Raw genomic sequence first — 21,541 nt, forward strand, 5'->3', positions numbered from 1 at the left:
TTCAGCAGTCTTGCAATAAAAAGGCATCTGCAATATTAAAAACAAATATACACACACTGTAAAAGGCATACCACTGTTCAAATGACATTTGAAGCAGAAATTCCATAGTATTAGTCTGTGGTACAAATCTAATTTTCCGGTTTTCTGAGTGATATGATATGGCATCATATTTTAAGCGTATCAGTCACAGGATAAAACAATTATCTGTATGCATTATACAGTACAGTATCCTTATAGTCTCTGCACATATAAGATACACAAAATAATGTATAAAATATATAATGCTCATGTACATGTAATCAGAGAAGCCATACAAAATAGTCTGGTGGTTAAACTACATACATAAACAAATGTTTGTGCAACATACTCCTACATACAATGAAAGTATTCACCAGCCCAACCACAGTCAAAGTTAAATACTCAAACTGGAGTGTTTTGAGATGATAATCACACTCCATTTTTCTTCTCACTGTTAAGCATTTATTTTCAAAACAATGTCCTTACATCTTCCAAGTAATTCTCCTCTCACAATTCAATGGTTTAAAGCTTCAACATGACCAACACTGAAGTCTCCAACCCCAGTTACCCCACTGAAGCACAAACTTGTATTTTAGACGCTCCCTAATTCAGAAGCCAATTCTGCAAGTTGGTTTACACTTTATCTCCCATCTCTACTCCCAGGACATTCCTGCTGGCAAAAAACTTCCCATGCAGAAAAAAAAAAAAAAAAAAAAAAAAAAAAAAAAAAAGCTCAGGCTTTAATAATGCATAATACAAAGAGGTGGTCAAGCCTCCCAATTACTGGGCTAGATCAGACACCGGCCAAGCCCAAGCCAAAGGTTTTTCCAGCGTTCAGACGGCTACGCGGCAGCGCAGTCGGGCAAACTCCCCGGCCGGAGCACCTTCCCTTCCCGCCTCTCCGGGGGGGTGCACCGGTGGGAGCAGCGCACCGCGGGGAGCTCACCGGGGGGAGAGGCGCACTGGGGGCGAGCTCCGGTGGGAGCTGAGCTCCGGTGGGAGCTGTGCTCCGGTGGGAGCGGCGCACCGCCTGCAGCGCACCGGGGGAGCGGCGCTCCCGCACGCCGCCCCGCAGCGCCCCTCGGCCACCAGCAGCGCCTTAAGTGCGCGCCGCTGCCGGCGGGGGCGGGGCGAGCCCGACACGCCGGGCACAAGTGCCACCGGCCGCTGCCGGTACCGTCCCCGACCCGCCCGGCTCCGCGCCGCATCCCCGCGCCTTCGCACCCCGGCGCGGCACCCACCGCCCGGCCCCGCCGGCGCCCGTCGCTCCTTCCCCGCCCCGGGCCCGGCCCGCCGCCGCCGCTCACCTCCGCTTCACTCCGCGGCGCCGGGGAGAGGCGCGGCGGCGCAGCGCGGTGCCCCGCCGATCGCCGCCACCGCCCCCCCCCCCCCCCCCCACGGCCCGCCCGGCGCCGCCCGCCTCCCGCCCTCCCTCCGCCTTCCCTACCGGCCTCCCGCCCTCCTTCCCCGTCCGCCGGCCCCGTCCGAGGAGCGGTCACCTTCCAGCGGCGGGGCGGTCCCTCTGCCCGGTCCCGTCTCCCGGCGAGGGAGATGCCGTCGCGCCGCGGGGGTTGCTGCTGCCCCCCGCACTGACCGGCGGGCTCCGGGTGCGCCCGGGGACGCGGCACCTGCCCCCCCACACGCACCGAGCCTTTCTCGAGGGGGCTGCGGGGCAATTCGGGCAGCCCCTGGGACGCCCGGCTCTGTCCCGGGGAGCGGGGGGAGGTGCAGGGAGCCCGTCCCTCGCTCACCGGCGCGGAGCCTCCTGCCTTGCTGTGCCGGGGTGCGAGAGAGCGGTGTCCGGCGAGGAGGGCCAGGCTGCAGTGTCACATCAGCGCGCCGGGCAACAAGGCCACCCCAGCCAGGCAGGATGCTGCCCACCGTGCTGCAGCCACGGCAGCAGCAGCTCATGGGACAACCAAGAGACCAGATCTGTCCTCAGCCACGTCCTCGTCCCTCCACTTTCCATGTGCTTCTGCCCAACCACCCCCTTCACAGGAGGCTCAGGAAGGGGTAGCCCCCAGGAATACTGCCACGGGATGCAGCTGTGCACATCACTAGACACATGCCCCTTGCGCCTCCCGGATCGTATAGAGCTAGCAGTGCTCCTTGGACCACTGCTCCACTGCTCCAATATGATGAGAAGGAGGTAAAGATCCAAAAGTTCTTCTTTTCCCATCAGGTACTCAGGCTGTTACAGCCTGAAGTTACAGATAACAGTTCTCTCATCCATCAATGTCCAGGACTACCAAACAGGCCTGAATGGGAATTTTTATTAAAAACTCTTGCTACAGAAATAAGCCAAAATATAAAATCAAGGTCAAATAAAAAAACAAACTGTAAAATACTACAGAATTTGTCACAGGTAAGAATGATGGAGAACTTGTATTCATTTCCACTGAGACACAACCTTGAGTTATACTACTCCTAGCTCAACAAGGCAGTTATTTAAAAATTAAAATTTTCCGACATGTTACAGGTTTTGCTTGTCTTTATGTCTTGAACACTAAGGACACAATTTGCCTCTTCCTAATCCACCAGTGAGGTAATACACACCAGCAGAATCCATTCTTTCAAATAGCACCTAAAATCACATACATAAACAGTCAAAAGTACCATGCAATGGCCTTCTTCCTGAAAATGTTTATCAGATTTTGGCATCTTATCATGCAATGTGCAAAAATGGTCAATTTGGTCTGATTGGGACCTATAAATTCCCAGAAAATCTTTTTTAAGGCAGCAGTAAAATATAAAAAAACATCTCAAAATACATTATTGCCCATTAAAGTTCAGAGGAAAAGAGTTTACTTTACATTTCCCTGCCCATAAATAAATGGAGATGGAGATCTCAAACTACAAGCAGCTTGCTGGTGCCTTTCTTTCTGAGCCAGATTTCTTCACCCATCTCTCCTGGAATGGGGGACAAGTCTGCTTGAAAAGAAACAATGAAGTTGGTACTTCAAGACCCTGCAGTCTGGGAGGTAGAAGCTAAAACGCCATTATCAGGTAGATCAAGCCAAAGAGAAGAACAGAAAAACCTCGAGACAGATGTTTCAGTGTGCTTGTAAAATTATGGTTAGAGTAAGGAAGGAAAACACAGGCTTGTAGAGTGCATCCTGGGAAAAGCACTGGTCTGCCAAAGGGAGGGAAAGTGACATTTCGATTGCTGTAGGGATGGGGATAGGAGAGCAACAAATAGTGTTAGGAAAGTAAATATATAAACTCTCTCTCATCTCTCTTCTCAAACAACAGGCACAGAAGAGTGCTGCTACAATGGTATAGCTTGTACATATTAAGCATCAACATAAGGAGGGCAGATACATCTGCCGCTCAGCCCTGCACACATTTGTGTGCTCTTGATATGAGAATAACTGAAATAGTAGCTTCTGTGGAATGAGGTGATTTTGTGGGGTTATGGCTAAGTAGGATGGTGGCTTCAGAAGGTGTTGGAGGAGTGAAAACTGGCAATGACACCGGCAGAACTGACCTGACCAATGACCAGCTTTCTTCATTTCCTATTCCTAACGAAAACAGAAGGAGCAACCAAAATTGTCACATCACAGTCTCTGCTGTGGGTCCTGGTTGGGGAACCACTGCTTTCTCAGGGGGAAGCAGTGTCTTCACAGGTCATAGCCCTGAGCCAGCGCTGTGAGAAGGGAGAGGAAGGATTAATGTCTTCTACATCAGGACAGTGGCTCTTCCTTTCATCCAGTTTGCCAATCAACCAATATGGCTCTGGGCTTGATAGACTCCCTTATATGACCGAAAAAAGAAGCTATGGGTGCAGGAGTCACATGGGAGTGTTGCTTAAATGCTCTTCATTGCTCTGGCTGTTCAAAGGCTGCAAAAGATGGAAGAACTGAACTAATGTTGTTGGCTTGGCTCACTGAATTCAGCATTTCTGAGTGTTTTGGAGCCTGAGTTTGTTGTAAAACCCTGAACTCCTGAATAGCTCAAGAATCAAGAAGATAAATACTCTTTTTCAACCTGCATCACCATTCTCTGCTTATGTTCAATTAGCTTAAATTCAGAAGCATTGGTGTAACACATATGCTGAGTTAAAAAAGACAGTCTGCATCTCCATGTGCTGTGATAATTGCAATCCACCCCTTGGTTATCAAACTCCAAACAGTGGGAAGAAAAAGTAAATGAAAAGCTCTTCTGGATAGGAAAGCATGTTGCTGATTGGCAAATGAATCACGAAATCATGGAATCACAGATTTGTTGGAGTTGGACGGGACCTTCTAGAGATCATCTAGTCCAACTCCCCTGCCAAAGCCGGATTGCCTATAGCAGATTACTCAGGACTGCATCCAGGCGGGTCTTGAAAATCTCCAGAGAAGGGGACTCCACGACCTCCCTGGGCAGCCTGTTTCAGCGCTCTGTCATCCTCACCATAAAGAAGTTCTTCCTCATATTTGAATGGAACTTCCTATGTTCCAGCTTGTGCCCATTGCCCCTCGTCCTATCGCTGGGAACCACTGAAAAGAGTCTGGCTTCATCCTCCCTCAAACGACCCTTTATATACTCATAAGCATTAATAAGGTCTCCCCTCAGCCTTCTCTTCTCCAGGCTGAAGAGTCACAGCTCTCTCAGCCTTTCCTCATAAGGGAGATTCTCCAATCCCTTAATCATCTTTGTTGCCCTTCGCTAGACTCTTTGAAGTGTGCAGTAATCAAATCCTCAAAAGCCTCCTGCTATAAATCCAGAAGCATACTCAAGTGTTGCACTAATTTTTCACTAAAGAACAACTCCAGACAACTTTGCTGTAAATAAACAGGTAGACATTTCAGTAACACCAGCAAAGATGGTAAAATGCAGATAGCAACAATATCTCTTCCTCTTTTGTCATCTTCTCTTAAATTTCTTGTGTAGCCTTCAGCAGCAGTTACTATATACTTATATTACATTATTCACAGTTCTTGCTTCAAAACACTGGGAACCTTTTTTTATTTTGCACATGACTACAGTAAATATTATCTTTCCAACTAATCACATTTAATGAAATATTGGTGATATAAAAGTAAATATAAGTAATAAGTTATCTGCTATATAAGTAAATCAAAATAACTACAGGTGGAAATTAATAAAATAGGATCAGATATGTGACACCTCAGTGAAATAAAACTGTCAGTGAAAATGCCATCCAGTTAAATGCCACATTGTTCGGCCCGTAATTGTTTGAGACAAAAAAAGACTTCTGAGGCCACAGACATTGACAACAAGTCCTACAGCACCCATTGGTATGAAGGGTTAGAGTTACTGGCTTCCACTTCTTCTAAATTAGCAGACCTTCAGGACTTTCTTCTCTGGAATTAGTGTAATCCCTGCCAACCCCATGGAGAAATTTCTATCAAAGATCCAGCTTTACAAGGTGAATGAAGTATTCAAATAAAAAGTCAAATATTCAGATGAAGGTGAGAAATGAGGTTTAGAGTAGATGGCCTCTACATTAGGCAACATTGTACATTTTTTGATGCATACACACCATTCTAAATATCCTATGGCTGAAGAAAAAAAGTGAAATTAAAGCAAATTATGAGTTTCAATAGCCCAATAAACAATATTGAGAGGTGAGTTGGGCAAAGGCAAGACTCTTGCTCAAGAGTCTTGTTCTGTTCTGAAGCTAGCAATAGGCAGACAGCAGAAATATGGGGGTGAAAAAATACAGTCTTGAAAGTCTGAGTCACTCCATAAGAACACCAGCGTTACTAATTCTTCTTGGATTTTTAGTGGCATTATTTAGTATTCACATTATTAGGAAATGATGAATAATTTACATGTCTGGAGGTTGTTAACTTGGGTTTACAACAGATTTTCAAAGAGATTGTGATTTTAAATCATGTAAGTGAAGTAAAATTCGCAATATCATTTCATGAAACAGTTGGGACTGATCAAGGCTGATTTTGCTTTAGAAATTAATTACACCTCATGTCTGGAAAATGTAGGCAGAAAATGAGGTCAGTAATGTGGAAGGAATATGATAATGTACATAGTAAAACGCAATAAGCTCACAATAAAGGATGTCATCTATTCTTGAGCATTTGAAGGCTCATATAAATTCAACAAATAAGGCTTTCTTAAAAGCGTTATGCAACTGTTATGTCCCCTTTCTAAATCAGGTATAATTTCTGATTTAGGTCCTGGCTTGATAGTGTTAAGACAAAACTATACGTTTCTGCCCAAGCTAGAAAACAGATGTTTTATAAGAACACGTGCATAATCATGTAGGTGTGCGGTTAGACAGTGTAGGTACATGCAGTAAGTAATGGAAGTTGCAATATGTCTCCTCAAAATCTGGTCTCAGGATCCTGATTTTGCTTGATTCTTGATGAGGGTGCATAAAATACATATTCCCAGTATCCTGGCATGTTCAAAATACTCATTTTTAAATATGTTATAACACTCCTCCAATTAAAAAAAAAGTATGGTTCAGCAGAACGCGCTGAACAGCTCATCCATGGCTTTGTCATTCAGATAACTGCCACTTTGACCTTCATGCCTCACCATGAAGTAGTTCATAATGCAGTCACAAATTCTGGCAGAAATACTGCCTGAATTGGGACACTGGCCAATGCAGTTAAAGGAGGAAATTCCTATGTAGTTAAATATAAATTAATAGTGTTTTGTAACAAGCCCCAAATCAGTTCAGAAGGTTAAAAACACCAACATGCCAGTAAGCATTCACTATCAGAGTGGAATGAAAACAAGAAAGGTCATCAGGAATCATAAAAACAAACATGCATCCTTCTGCTGAGATTTCCACCTGCTGACATCTAAAAAGAAGGGACTGTTTACTCTTACTGGAAGTACAGCTGTGGATAATGGTGTTTTATTTTCTAAACATCCATATCAACAAGGAAGTTCAATTCTTCGCTTCTTAATAATGAGACACGCTTCCGGACAAATGAGGTAAGACTTGCTGTAGACATAACAAAGGGGAAATATTCAGTTTTCCTGGTAAAGTTTGAAGGGGGGGAGGGGGGCAGAGAGGTTTGCTATAATTTGTGATGTTTGCATTTGCATTGTAGTTCTTTCCACTAGGAAGAGCAAAGACAAAATTTCTGTTTTAATTTAGGTCTTGATCCTGTCACAAGAAGAGTCCAAGAAGTCCATTCTATTCAGAGGCATTACTTTAGCCAAGGAATGTGGCCGTCAAATGGCTGATGGGCTTATTGGTACCAAATAAACTGGTTGTTTCTGAGATACCAGCAGACCTGCAAAGCAGTTCCTTGATGAGGAAAAACATCAGCTAAACTTCTGGACAGCTGAATTTGAACTAATCATCATGGCTAAACCGTGTCAGCAGAGGAGGATAGAGCTCAAGCATCCATCATCCAGCTATCAAACACACAGACAAAACTTCTAGTGGAAAAAAATTACTAAACCCAGAAGTTTCCAGTCTACGCCAGAATATTTGCAATACACCAGGATATGCAATACAACAACACCAAAAAAAGATTCTTTACTGTCTTACATTTGTTTAACAATGTTTGCATAAATAGAAAAATGAAGATGCTGCTTATTGATCAAATGATTCACTAACAGGTCATGCCAACAAATGCGAAATATTAGAAGTGGCAACTGAAACCTTTCACTACATCAATTTATTGATTTGCATTTGTTCCTACTTAGAGGTACACTTTCATGTTACTCACTCTAAAATGATTTGATTACTGCAAACAGTGCCTAACTTGGTTACAACAGAAAGAACTGGAGGACAGTAACTCCCCTTCTTTCTTCATTTGCAAACCTTGTGTATTTGGTACTGTCTTGATTTTTTTTTTCTACTATGTCACTATGAGACGGACATGGGAGCTGGTTAGTATCCTTGTGTAGTTTTCTTCATTCTTACACATAGTTTTATGCATTACTTTGTACAAGTATTCACCTTAGAAATGAGGGAAGAGGAACGGAATTATAGCAACGTCATTATATGGCAGGTGTGTCACTGAAAGATCTTTTAACTACTTTTTAAATATTGACTACAAAATAATCTGAGAATGTTCTTCCTATAAATCCACAAATTTGCAAGCATTGAAGCTCCTAGGAAGCTTCATGTTGTAATTCTGTATCCATTTGGCTGGCTTTAATCAATAGTAGATTTAATAGCCAGAAATATATTTTTAAATTTCAATCTGACATTTCAGAACCAAGGGTTGTCTCCTTTACGATTCTATAAAACATCCATATTTTGAGCTACCATAGACCCAAATCTTTAAATGGCCAGAGACACATAACACCACTACTGACATCAATCTTGCCTGTTCACACTAGGGCAATTCGTAGTGAGTGGGCTTAATCAAGACTGGAAGTACCGTTCTACCCATAACAGTAACCGTATAATTTTCTTTTGTTCATTTTAAATATTTGGAACAAAATGTCCTCTCTTATGCCTTGCGTCTTTAGTATTCTGGCACATAAGAACAATCTACAAGTAATACTAAATGCTGATACATATTAACTCCTTTTCTCTTCTTCTGTTCTCCAGAATGGAGACACTGCAAAACCAAGTCAGGAGAAACCTTTCATAAAGTATTCCTTTCAACCATTCTGCTCAGTCAAATTAAATAAAAAAATCATTTCCTTCAAATTCTCCTAACCTATTATATTTATGCCACGTGACATAACGGCCAAAATAAGTCCACTACATGAATAAATCTCATTAAGGGTATGCCTGCTGTATGCCTTCAAGTTATGTGGTATTATTTATTTGGTTTCTTTGTTTGCACATATGTTTAGGATTTAATATGTGAAGTTTTGACAGATTAAACACTTCTAAAGGATATTTTGAAACATATTGCTCTATTGGCTGCCAACTGGATTTCCACGGTGACTTCAAAGAAATAATTTACTTAAAATCAATGACCCGTAGTCCACTGAGTTCATTATAAGTTCACATAGTCATGCCACCTTACCTAGCCATTTAGGTTCTGGTCTAGCTGACAGGTGGAGAACTATCTCTTCAGACCTTATCGGTTTCACAAAGAAAAAAATTCATATTGTCTCAAAATTTCCAGAAATAGGTGCAGAATTAAAACAGAAAAATATAAATCATAGAATCATAGGAAGGTTAGGTTGGAATGGACCTTAAAGATCATCTAGTTCCAACCCCCTTGGCATAGGCAGGGGAATCTCCCACTAGACTAGGTTGCTCAAAGCCCCATCCAGCCTGATCTTAAGCACTTTGTTATGATCCTGATGAGGGGCCTAGAGAACAAGTATTATGAGAAGCAACTGAGGGAATTGGGGTTGTTCAGTCTGGAGAAAAGGAGGCTGAGGGGAGACCTTGTTGCTCTCTACAGTTACCTGAAAGGAGGTGGGAGCAAGGTGGAGGTCGGTCTCTTCTCCCAAGTGACAAGTGATAGGACGAGAGGAAACGTCCTCAAGTTGTGCCAGGGGAGGTTTAGATTGGATATTAGGAAAAATTTCTTCACCAAACGGGTTGTCAAGCATTGGAACCGGCTGCACAGGGAAGTGGTTGAGTTGCCATCCCTGGAGGTATTTAAAAGATGTGTAGATGTGGTGCTGAGGAACATGGTTTAGTGGTAACTTGGCAGTGCTAGGTTAAGGGACAGACCTGATGATCTTAAAGGTCTATTCCAACCAAAACAAGTCTATGATTCTATGATCAGTGGTTTTAAAGAGACATTCTTCACTTCTCTTTTTAATCATGCAATTCTGAATGCCTTTCTTTGGGATATGTTGTCTATGTATTTCATTTAACTGTGGCTTTAAAGAATAGTGAAAGTCTGTTAAATGGAACAGCTTTTCATTTAAGGAATATGGTAACGGGTGATGCTATTGATAAATGTAATTAACAAATTAGTTACTAATCCAGGAAACTTCTAATAAAGAAGTTAATTAAAGAAGAGAGGCAAATCACATTTCAAATACTATTTTATTATTTTATTTATTTTTCTTTAAAAGGGCTAATTCTAAACCATTTTTGTGGCCCATTAACTTAGGCAGAAAGGCGGAAGGAAAATCTAATGATCTACTGCTAGGCAGGTTCACGGAGGTTTTAGCAGCCTCAGCCCCACAGGAGGCACGGCTGAAGGTCATAAAAGGTCTGTATGACTCCACGAGAGCTATGATCGTGCCCCACACTGACTTGCATATGAAGTAGTTTACATATTGCAGCCAATGCAATACTCCATCTAAAGTTCATTACTGATTGCTATTAGAGAGAAGCTGAAGGGCTTGGGGGAGGAGATAGGGGAGGGATGTGGGTAACAGGAGAAAGCTTGTCAGCCTTACAATGGTCTTATTTCACAGCCAGGGCACAGCCAGGATGACAACAGTCTCAGGACTGACTCTGCTCCTGAAGGGTTTACAATCTACATAAATAAAGAGATAGAAGAGGCTGAAGCAATCTTCTCCCCAGAAACCAAAGCAACCGTTGTACCTGACTCACTGCTGAGTGTCATCTTCCGATATGCCATGCTGGGCCCTGACAAGCATTTCTTTCAGGCAATCAGGATGAAATATGATGTTTTCAGCTTCAGATGCATCTATTCCAATCCATGCAAGAATAAAAAGACATTTGAAAGTGATAACTCACCGAAGAAATGAAAAATGTGGTCCATAGTTTCTTGTGAGCAGACACTGATAGGACAATCAAAGCTGTGACTGAGTGAAATTCTTCCTTTCCTATTAAATAACCTGTAATTAGTGCTCCTGTTTGCAAAATGTGCGTGCTTTTCCAGTCCCCGGTTCTGTTACAAAATCAGGGTCAGATTAATATTAGTTGCTCCTGATTATCAAAAGTGTCAGGAAACAGAAAACAGCTACATTTAAGATCAAAACCAAAAGTGTCTTTTTAACATAGAAAACTTTTGTATTTGCAAATGTGAAAGGGGACAAACTGATGGAGTTCTGGTGGGTCAATAATTTCATCACTTATTGTAATAGTTTTCTAATCATACATTTCATAGTCTATAAAGATTTTCCAGCTTTTACATCTGCTAACTGTGGTCCTGGAATCCTGTATCTTGTATTCAAAGGCTTTACCTTTGAATTCTTGCTCTAGAAATATGTTACCTTTTCTTTCACATCAAAGAGAAGTCAAACTTATGACAAATTTCATTTAATACATCAAATGTGGACAAGAATTAAAGAATATTTGTAATTGTGAATCTATTAATTAATAGGTTTTAATTTATGAGACATAATGGAAAGCTGACAGTTGCAAATCTAACGTTGCCAATTACATATGCTTTTCTTTTATAATTTTTGGGGTGTAAGATAATGGGTTAAAATAAATCAGGGTAAAACAAGAATTTCTGAAAATGGTCATCCAGTTGTGAAGCCAGTTTCCAGATAGAGAAAATAAAATTGTGGTCATAACTGGAAAGTTCCTTAAAAAATCAGTGAAAATTATGGAAGAGATTAATTTGGAATCAATCAGCATTGTAGCCTCGACATTCTTATACCATTAGCTAAATTATTTTATCCCCTTTCTTCCAAAATTCAAATTTAACACATAATTGGAACAGTAAAGGAGTTATTTATATTTTAATAATGGGGTAAAAAGGCTTTATCAAAGTAATTATTACCCATCTGTTTTACAGTGCACAACATTGAGCTTTCTGGCAGCACAGGCTTGGCAAAACTCTGTAGTTTCTGCCAGCTTTAGTCAAGAGACTTTAACAACATTACTTTCCTTAAGAAAATAGAAGGATATTAACAACCCAAAAACATGACTTCTTAACTGATGTAAGTTGTCACCAAGACAATTTTCATTGAAGTATGCAGCAGTACTTTTATGGATATTTATCAAAGATGTTAACAGAATCCCTTCAATTATAAAATAAACTCAATAAAGTCAGGATGCTGGTATTTAACATTAGCCATGTAGTGGCATATTCATAACCCTTTTGCTCTGTTGTAACAGTGGAGAATGCATTTCACTACAAATGACAAAATACTTCAAAGGAGCGTCTAAATATCAGTGAAATTTCCCCAAACAAGCATATATATTAGCAAGTAGGCAGGCTGAATTTCATTTCCTGGGTTTTTTTCCTCTGATTCTTCTCTTACCATTTCTCATATTTTGAAGTAAAACTACTTCAGTGTTATTTTTCAGTATATCACAAAATACAAATCCAAAGTCCATTAAAAAGAAATAGGAAGATTTCAATTAACACCAGGGTCTTTGGGTAAAAACAATATAAATGCCAGATGATTAGCAGAAAAAGCAGCCCTAGAACAGCCAGTTACTGCATTTCAGAGATACAGCTCTCTCCCTGAGCCATGCCACCATAGCTAGAGGTCGACAGAGATGCAGAAATATGATTGCTGCAGATAAATTATAAAATGTTATCTCCATATCTTATAATCTAAAAGTGAGGAGAAATAGATTTCGTTTAATATACACCAAAGTAAACTAAATGAAATTAGAGTAAGGCAACAGCTTAGGCAAGCAAATTTAATTTTAGAATAGGCTTCATGTTTTCACAACATTTTTTTTCCTAGAATCGCTAGTATCTTAAAGCAAAGTGTGATTTTTAAACTTTAGACTCAACAACAAACCACAACTAGAAGCGGGAATTCAGCCTCAAGGCTTCCAACTAAGTGAAAGTGGCTGGATTTCCTGGCAGAAGATAATTTTTGATGGAGAAATAAATTAATCTAAATGAAAAGAAAAAGTACTCATTTATGATCTGGAGACATCTCTCTGTGGAGATATTTAATTAAGAATGATCTAATTTTAGTAATTCTGACAGTGTTGGCTTACCTCAATATCTGTGCTAAAGAAAGGTGGTAAAGAAGTTGACATCCTTAATAAGAAGAAATTTCATTTTCAGTGTGATAGGCAGCCATGTAACCATTCAGCTCTTACTAAATTAATACAATCTGTAGAGATAAAACCTTAAGCCAAGCAGACAATTTACCTCTGAAATCTCAATAAACCAGTTGCACTTGATAAGTAGTAGGATTTGATAAACAGTGGGCTAATGAAAGATAATGATATTTCCAGTAATAGCATTAGTGGAGTTTCACTGGAGAGAAGAGAGAAAAACAAGAAGGTATTTGGAGAGCAACTAGACCATCAAAGCCTGAGAGCATATTATGAAGGAAGACAGCAAAGAGGAATTCACATCTAGTACATGTCAATACACTGGTTTTCTCTGGCATTGTTTTCTGAAGGGTAGAGGGTTGGGCTTCTAAGAAAAAGGAAGCGTTCGTGTTTGGTAGCAGACCTCTGCACGATCGGATTGACCAAACAAATCTCAGATGCAAGGATTTAGAAAGCAGATAGGCCCATATGCATCTACAGACACAGCGGCAGAGACAAAACATCTGTGAATCATAGTTTTGCAACCACACTCTCCAGGTATCAATGCTTCACGAGAAAGTTCAGCTTTACATATTCAAAAGCACAGAAAGAGTCACTTGTGAAGTCTAAAGACTTAAAAACTCCACGCTTTCTTCAGCATCTTCTGACTCCATTAGTGATAGCACAGGCTGCAAAGCAAAACTTCAACCTCACCTTTTCCCTGCTTAGGATTTCATTTTACCAGGTTTTACCTCAGGATAGAGTAATTCTGAAAGGAATTTCCATGCATAAGGAACAGCAATTGACTTTATTGAACTGGGTTCACAATAGCACATAAATAAGAAACCATCTGGCATACAGCTAGGGAAAGAAAAGTTGAATCTGCTCAGAAATGTGAAATGTACACATATTAAAACATGATAAAGATTTTTTCTTTTTAATTCTTTACATTCATTAATAGCATTTTAACATTCTGATTGCCTGAAGTCATAGCTAGTTAATAGTAAACCCAGAAATTATGTATGAGGCACCTACTTTCCAGTTTGGGAAACTGGAGTAGGTACAGAGCTGTTTACTTAGTACAGGTAAAACAGATGAGAAATTAAGGAAATGGGCAAAAAAAGGTGCAAATTTAATCCATAATACTAGAACTATGTAGCACTACAGTAAAAACAAGACAGCCTTTGAGTGGACTGATTTGGATTAGAAGAGTGCTAAACAGTCTGTTAGGCTGCTGGAGAAGTACCATGTCCATTGAAACTTGACTAACTCGGATCAAATATCATTATTATATATAAGATTATATTTAAGAGGACATTTCATCTCATCTTCAGTAACAGCTTTGATTTTTTTTTCTTTCATTTTTAACATTAAGTAATTGGCCAATCTGATGTCAGATTTATTCCCTTCTGAGAATTACGTAACCCATAGGATGAAGGGCCAACATTGATCTCCTACTGCCACTTCAGGTCCTACTGCACTTGTGCTGTACTTAAGGAGTAAGAACTGCCAATGAATTTCCATATTTCCATTTTTAATGGCTCCTAGCCCTTTGATTTCTTTTTCAAGATGATCTGTCTTTCCCACTATTTTTTCTTAGCCTTCATAACTAATTATCCACTCTCTTCTGAGATCTGAATCTGAAGATCTTCCATGATGTCTGATAAAAGCTGACTGGCAGCAGAATTGTCTAGCAAAATATGTTACTGTTTCCTCACGGCTAAAAAAATGTAGATTGTTGTGCTGTACCTTGCTACCACAGATGACAAAGAGTTTGGAATTAAATAAGTGGAAGGATTGAGGGGTTGGGATGATAAATGTGAGTTCTGGGGAAATACTGTAAGTCGATCAACACAGGCTGGCTAAACAGAAATTAAATAGGAGATGTTATTATCTTCTACACGAGCATAAGTACCAAAAACAAAAAAGAGGAAAAGGAACTGTCTAGGGTGAAGCCCAAGGAGACATAACCAGTGCTAACCGGACTAGAATGAGCAATGGAAAATCTCAGAAGAACGTGCTAAAGGTGAGAGGTGGGTGGTTGTGAAGTGTTCTGGTAAGGGCGCTGGTGCAACCCTGAACTTGATAGCCAAACCTGACTGCCAGGTTCAACGGCATAAATTATATTCAGTAGATTTTTAAAATAATAATTATTAGTAGTAGTATTGTACATTTGAAGAGGCTTTTTTAATTTTGTTTTGTTTTGCCATTATATGATTATTTTCTTATTAAAGGCCAGAAAAAAGATAGTGAATCATTGCAGGCAAGATTTGCGTGAGTAGATTTTTTTTTTTTCCTAAGAGAATGGAAAGGTAACATTTGTAGAAAGACAGTGTGGTTTATAATACGGGCCACTGGTGTTTTTGGAAAAATACTTGCAAGCTATGAAAGACAAGACAAGAAATTGCAATGCTTGAAAAAAGAAAAGGCGACAGATTTTTACTTAACATTTCCCACTTTCTGATAAACACTATCAATTTTGTAAAGATCTACATCTGAAATAGTAACAGCTACATTGTAAATGTAAAATAGAGTGCACAGGCATAAAAAGAGTTTAATTAGGAATATAGAAACCATAAATAACGGTACTACCCTTTTAAACTGATTATGGAACTTGTATTTTTTTCTAAGAGTATCGATTTAAAATTGGCTATTTTTTGTTTACTAAGTTTACTATGTGTAATGTTTTTCCTTAGTAGCTATACTTTTCAGATGTATTGATTGATCAGGATAAATGAAATTATGTTTTTACTTTTACTGCACTATTACATCCCATGAGAATATCACACTTTTTACAGATCAATGTTCAATAATTACTTTTAAAAATTCCGTACCTGAATGGAAAAATAAAAAGGAAGAAATTGTGGCTGCATGAAATCACTGTATTCTTCATGACACCTTCAGAGTCAGAAAGCCAGGAAAAGTTACCATTTTCAGATCTCATGTTTCCCTGTTTCACATTGAAAATATTTTTTTCATAATGCAAATGTGAAAACAGCAACCCCAGTAACCGCAGTAAATGTCACAAGCAGAGGAGTACATATCATAAGCAATATACAGTATTAAAAAAGAATAGGTCAAAGTGACTCAGAGTTTTGTAAGAGTACTGAGCACGGTATCCTTTCTTTGCCAGAATCTACTCTGACGAAATTCAGTGTGATCTGATATTTGTCATCAGCTGTGTACAGCAAGTAATATTTAACGTTTTGCTTAAGTTGTATGTCCTTATATTTGCTGATCTATATTAACAACAGAATGATAAACTGGAGATAAATCGCTAAGGACCTACACAGAAACTTAGCTGTATTCAGGGTTACCTGTGGATGAAATGCAGCAGTATCCATAAGCTGTTAATATCTCTGTAAGATGTATGTTACCTTTTTTGGGGAATATATAAACTGTAGCTGAATCCAAAAAAGAGAAAAGTTTTTCCTGACTGATCCAACATTAAAAAAAAAAAAAAAACCAACAACAATAAACCAAATACAAACCCCCCAAAAAACCAGTAACAGGTTATGGGACAATCTTCTTTGTGAAAACTCAGATAGAAAGAAGTAAAACTTAAGAAAAAACTAATGACCCAAAACATAATAGTCATGCTATTGCTTCAACATATTGAGCAGACAGCAAATAAGTCTGCATTTTCTATAAACAGTGCCCACAACGGGACCCAGCACTCACACTGAGGCCTCTGGAGGACCAAGTAGCAAAACGCTTGCTTTGTGCGTTGCACAACCCTCTTCTTCACAAACTGTCACACTCCTGCCTCAGGTTTTCAGGTTAACCGCAACAGTTTTAAACACACTAATAGGAAAAAAAAAAATAAAAGAAATAATAAAAATATTAAAATCTGTTAAAGAATTTATTTCCTTAGAATTAGTGGCTCTCTGATTCAGAAGGAAAATGAGTTACAGCTTGGAACATGGAATATAACCATGCAAAGGTATCACCCTTGATTTAGTTTTTGCTAACCGAGTAATTAGGTTATTTACCATGCACTATTCAGCCCTCAATGAAATAGAGGAATGTCTTGGTACATTTTGCCAGAATGTTTCTGGGGACAAACTGTGCTCAAGTGTTTTGCTGGTACGGAAGGTAAAAGAGAGAAATTGTAGTTAGAACTTGTTTTGTTGAAACACTAGCAAGGAAATCAGCCATGACACTAGATTTCAGGTGTGGATACAGACAAGAAAATGAGGTCTACAGAAATAATTTGGTTTAACAGTGCAGGACATCAATAACAGCTTTCTAACACCAGATTATTTAGATTAATCAGGGAATCGGTGAAGAAAAGACAAAATTAAAGCTTATGGTTATATAAAATTCACCTATGTGCCCAGAATTTCTCTTTTAAAAGTTCCATACCACTTTATTTTTAAAAAAAAACAATTGCTTGGCATATTTCTGTGCAAGTTCTAAGAACTCAATCAGCTATCCTCTAGAAAAAGCCTACTCCAAACTGATGGATTTTGGCTAATGAAAATGATTCTGTAGCAGAGCAAATACTTTGTCACAGTTTTTCACACTTTCATGCATAACCACAATGAAGTGGCTGTATTGCAGTGCCCTGATAACTACTAGATTTAGGACCAGGGTTTCCTCAAGGACAGTGTTCCAGCTGTGAAGTTCAAATAACCCTTCCCTTGGCTTATATCCAGTCTCAGCCAACGTGTCTCCCAGCATCGGGTAGGTTTCCCTCACTATTTCAAATGGTGCTAATTCAATACCACCAATTGTAAAAGTAGTTCTGACTCTCATTTATTAATAAGAGCATTTGTCAAACACACTCTTCTAGGATCAGAGAAAGAAAACTTCTCTACCTGCTTTGCAGCATAAGAATACTTAAAAACATTTCTTAAGGCAGGAGAGCACAGGAATAGAAAATCGGGAGTGATAAAAGCAAGAGAACCACACATTGCTATTTGGCTTGCCTGCCTGCAGTGAAACAGGATTCTGTGCAGACTCAGTGTATAGATCATCTCTGTTACAACTAGCTATAAGCCCAACCTACCTCTGTTCCTATAGATCTTAAAGTCATGCAATCTTAAATACCACTTCTGTCATTGTTTAGGTTCTCCTGGTGATCAGTTAGACAAAGGCAGGCTACAAAGTCTGGGGACAATTATAATACTAAGAAACAATTTGTTCTTAGTTTTGTAAGAGAGTTCAGGCTTGAATATCAAAAGAAAAAGAAAAAAAAAGAAAAGAAAAAAAAAGAAAAAAAGAAAAGAAAAAAGTCACTTAAAACAAGCAAAATACCCAAATTCTCCCCCCCTCCTCCCCTCCCCCGTTATAAAATTGATCTAAAAAATAGTGTGGGAAATTTTTAAATTATATTACTTGCTTTAGTAAACTGTAAATAGCAATTCTTCATGAAATATTATACCTAAATCAGCTCATACTATTTGCAATTATGCTGAAGTATAGCTAACTTGAGCTCAAACTCGTGCCACTACATATTTGTCCCATTTGTATGACATTGACAGGAGCATATCTGCATCAGAAATTGAATTTCGGCCTTTTTTTTTTCCACTGGGCTTGAATATGACAGTAATTCACTTAGGAAGGAAGGAATTAAAATTCTAACACAGTCCAAATTTTGCTGCAACAGTCCACCGTTACAGCTGACATCTATAATTTACACTCCTTGTTTCCTTTACGCAAACTTTTCTCATACTTTGCAGAAAACCTGATCCATAGACTGCAAAGAACCTAAACATTCAGTATGTTGTCAATCAGGTGCTCAGCAGAGACTCATTAATGAATTTGGAAAAGAGTCATTCCAACAGGTTTGAGCAGCAATAGTCTACACCTCATCCTGTTGTGCTAAATTTTGATTAAATGTCATAAAGTGCATAATCTTTGGTGTTCTGTATTCATCATAAAATTAACCTTCATGGAGGTTCACAGCTTGGCAAACTGTAGGTTTGCCTGCCACAACCACTTCATCATAACACATGAAAACAGCCAGAATTATTTTTTCTAAACTGAAGGTTTGTCGTGTGAATAACTGACATTCCTGCATCACTGTGTAGTAAATGTTTGACTTTCCCGAGTATGGGACAGATTTAGGTCCCGTTCACAAAAATCTAAATGCAAAAGATAACTTTGTCATGTCCAGTTCCACAGTTTTAACCAAGTGTAGTCAAAGCATAGATTTATCCCAGAAGTGTAAAAGAGATGGTTTCTGTAAGTACAGAAGTTAAAGATGCTCAGTCCTTGCCTTTCTGATTCTTCAAACCCAGGATCAGTACCTTTCATCAATAAACATAAATGGTGCTCACGTGCTGCTTCTGAACCTTCTACCAAAGGAACTGCAGGTCCTTTTGATCAAAAACAGTTGTCTGGTTCTGGCCCCTCTGCAGGGAAGAAAGTGGTGTCCAATGCTTTGCCTTGGCAGCAGTCTAATAGAGCGCAGACGGTTTCCATGGATTATCTGACTCAGGTTAACCATTTTTTCTGTGTTTAAATCTCCAGATTGTCTCCTTCTGATGACTTCAGACATATTCATTGAGACAGCCTCTGAATAAGTGCTATAATTCCCATTTACCAAATTACTTTACTTTTATTATTTCTTTGTTACAGCCCAGTACTGGGCACAGTATCCATCTCTAACCAATTTAGGTTTTTTCTTTAAAATTTTCTCTCCTGGATAGAAGTAAAAATCAAATGTTGAGGCATGAAAGGATTCATGATTCCATCTCAATGGATATTATAGAATCATAGAATCATCTAGGTTGGAAAGGACCTTTAAGATCATCAAGTCCAACCATCAATCTAACACTGCCAAAACCACCACTAAACCATGTCCCTCGGCACCACATCTACACGTCTTTTAAACACCTCCAGGAACGGGGACTCAATGGGGACTGTGCAGTCTGGTCCAATGCTTGACAACACTTTCGGTGAAGAAATTTTTCCTAATATCCAATATAGACCTCTCCTGGCACAACGTGAGGCCATTTCCTCTTGTCTTATCATTTGTTACTTGGGAGAAGATACTGATATTAATGGTTCTCAACATCACTGATCGCTCTCACCACTGGATCTAGAATGTCTTTTTTAATCTTATGGAAAATAAATTATTGCTTTAAAATAATGAGTGCCTCTTCTTAATTACCCCTCCAAATCTGAAAATATTCTTCTTTTTAAGGAAACCTATGTAATTTTTTGGATGACCAGAGAAATGGTACTGTGTCAAAGCTACTGTAGCCTGAGAATTTAGTTTGTTCTACTATTAACTTTTCTGTCTCCATGAGTGGTAACCTAATTCTGCTAAAAGTTAATGAGAAGTTTATCTTCTGTAAAATTATTTCTGCTGGGGAAAATTTCCTTTAAAAAAAGAAAAAAAAGAAGGAGGAGAGAACAAAATATTTAATAACAGCCTCAGTGGAGCCTCTTTTCCCATGAATGTTCTTTGAAGTCTGAAAAAAACCCACAACTACTGAGACATTACCTTCAAACTCCCTGTCTTTTGGTGTGGATTCCCTGTGAGTTTCTTTGGCAATCATTCCTAGCTCCTGATGTATTAACCTGGTTCTTCCCAGAGGAGATAATCCAAACTGACTCTTCCTACCTACCTGAAAGCTGTGCACCAGGACATTCTGAAAGATTAGCCATGAGCTTGACCTAACTTTCATTATACCTGAGCGGAATGTCCATTTCTCCATCAGCTTCACAGCACCAACAAAAAGATGCAAAATCTCCAAACAAGTCTTACCAGAAAAATTGAAAGCAGGTTTATTTTCAAAAGTGGTCAAGTAGACCAAAGACCTGACTTTCATCAAAATTTATAGCAATAAAGCAGTGCAATCATTTAAACACTTGAAAAGTAACTACTATTTTACCAGCCCCATTGTAGGGAGCTCAATCATATCTATTTATCAAAACAGAGTTTGCAATGTGTGCCCACATTCACCCTATTCCCAATTCTGAGAAGTTAAATGGCAATACACAGTGGGTTAAATGGGAACCCACTAAGAGCTAAAGATCCCAAGGGAGATTACTGATGGGAAAATACTTCACTATCCAGCAAAATTCGCAAGTTTCCAATTCCAGCCCAACCTGTTTGCAGCCAGTGTGGCTTTACAGGTTTTCCTGCTGTACAGCGGAACTCTTGTATGAGCTGCAGTTTCCTACCACAACTAAAAACAGACCATGCACTACAACATCAGCAACTTGGTTGAAAATTAATCTTTGCAATGAGGACCAGTTTTGCCCTTATCAGTAATATAGAGAAAGATCTGATATAAGAAAAAGGGTTGAGACTGGATTTGGTTTTGGTTTTTATTTTTTTTCCCATTGGCAAAAGCACACCATTTCCACTCAGATATTAGGATTATCACCTTTAAACACAGCAGAAGACACATCCTGACAGATGCAGCAACACTGTAATTTATTGGGAAGATTGATATAAAACAAGATGATGGATAAAATGAAGAAATAATGCTCTGATGCTGGAGTCTGTTCTAGCATTGGAGATTGATGATGCATGTCCACAAGTCTTATTCTTTCTTAAGGGCTGAGAGAAATTGTGCAAGTACTAAAACTATAGATAAGGAAACAGGGAAAACAGCTGGCCTAGAATAATCACCACTTACCTGCCACAAAACAAAACAGTGTATTCCTTTGCCCAATACGTCATCCTGCCTGCCCAAAAGGATTTGTGAGAACAGCTTTAGGATGCTGTTCCCCTGTGGTATGTTCTATTGGGAAAAAAAAAAAAAATATGAAGCCAAAAAC

This window comes from Numenius arquata, chromosome 8 (assembly GCF_964106895.1).
Source record: "Numenius arquata chromosome 8, bNumArq3.hap1.1, whole genome shotgun sequence".
NCBI classification, from domain to species: domain Eukaryota; kingdom Metazoa; phylum Chordata; class Aves; order Charadriiformes; family Scolopacidae; genus Numenius; species Numenius arquata.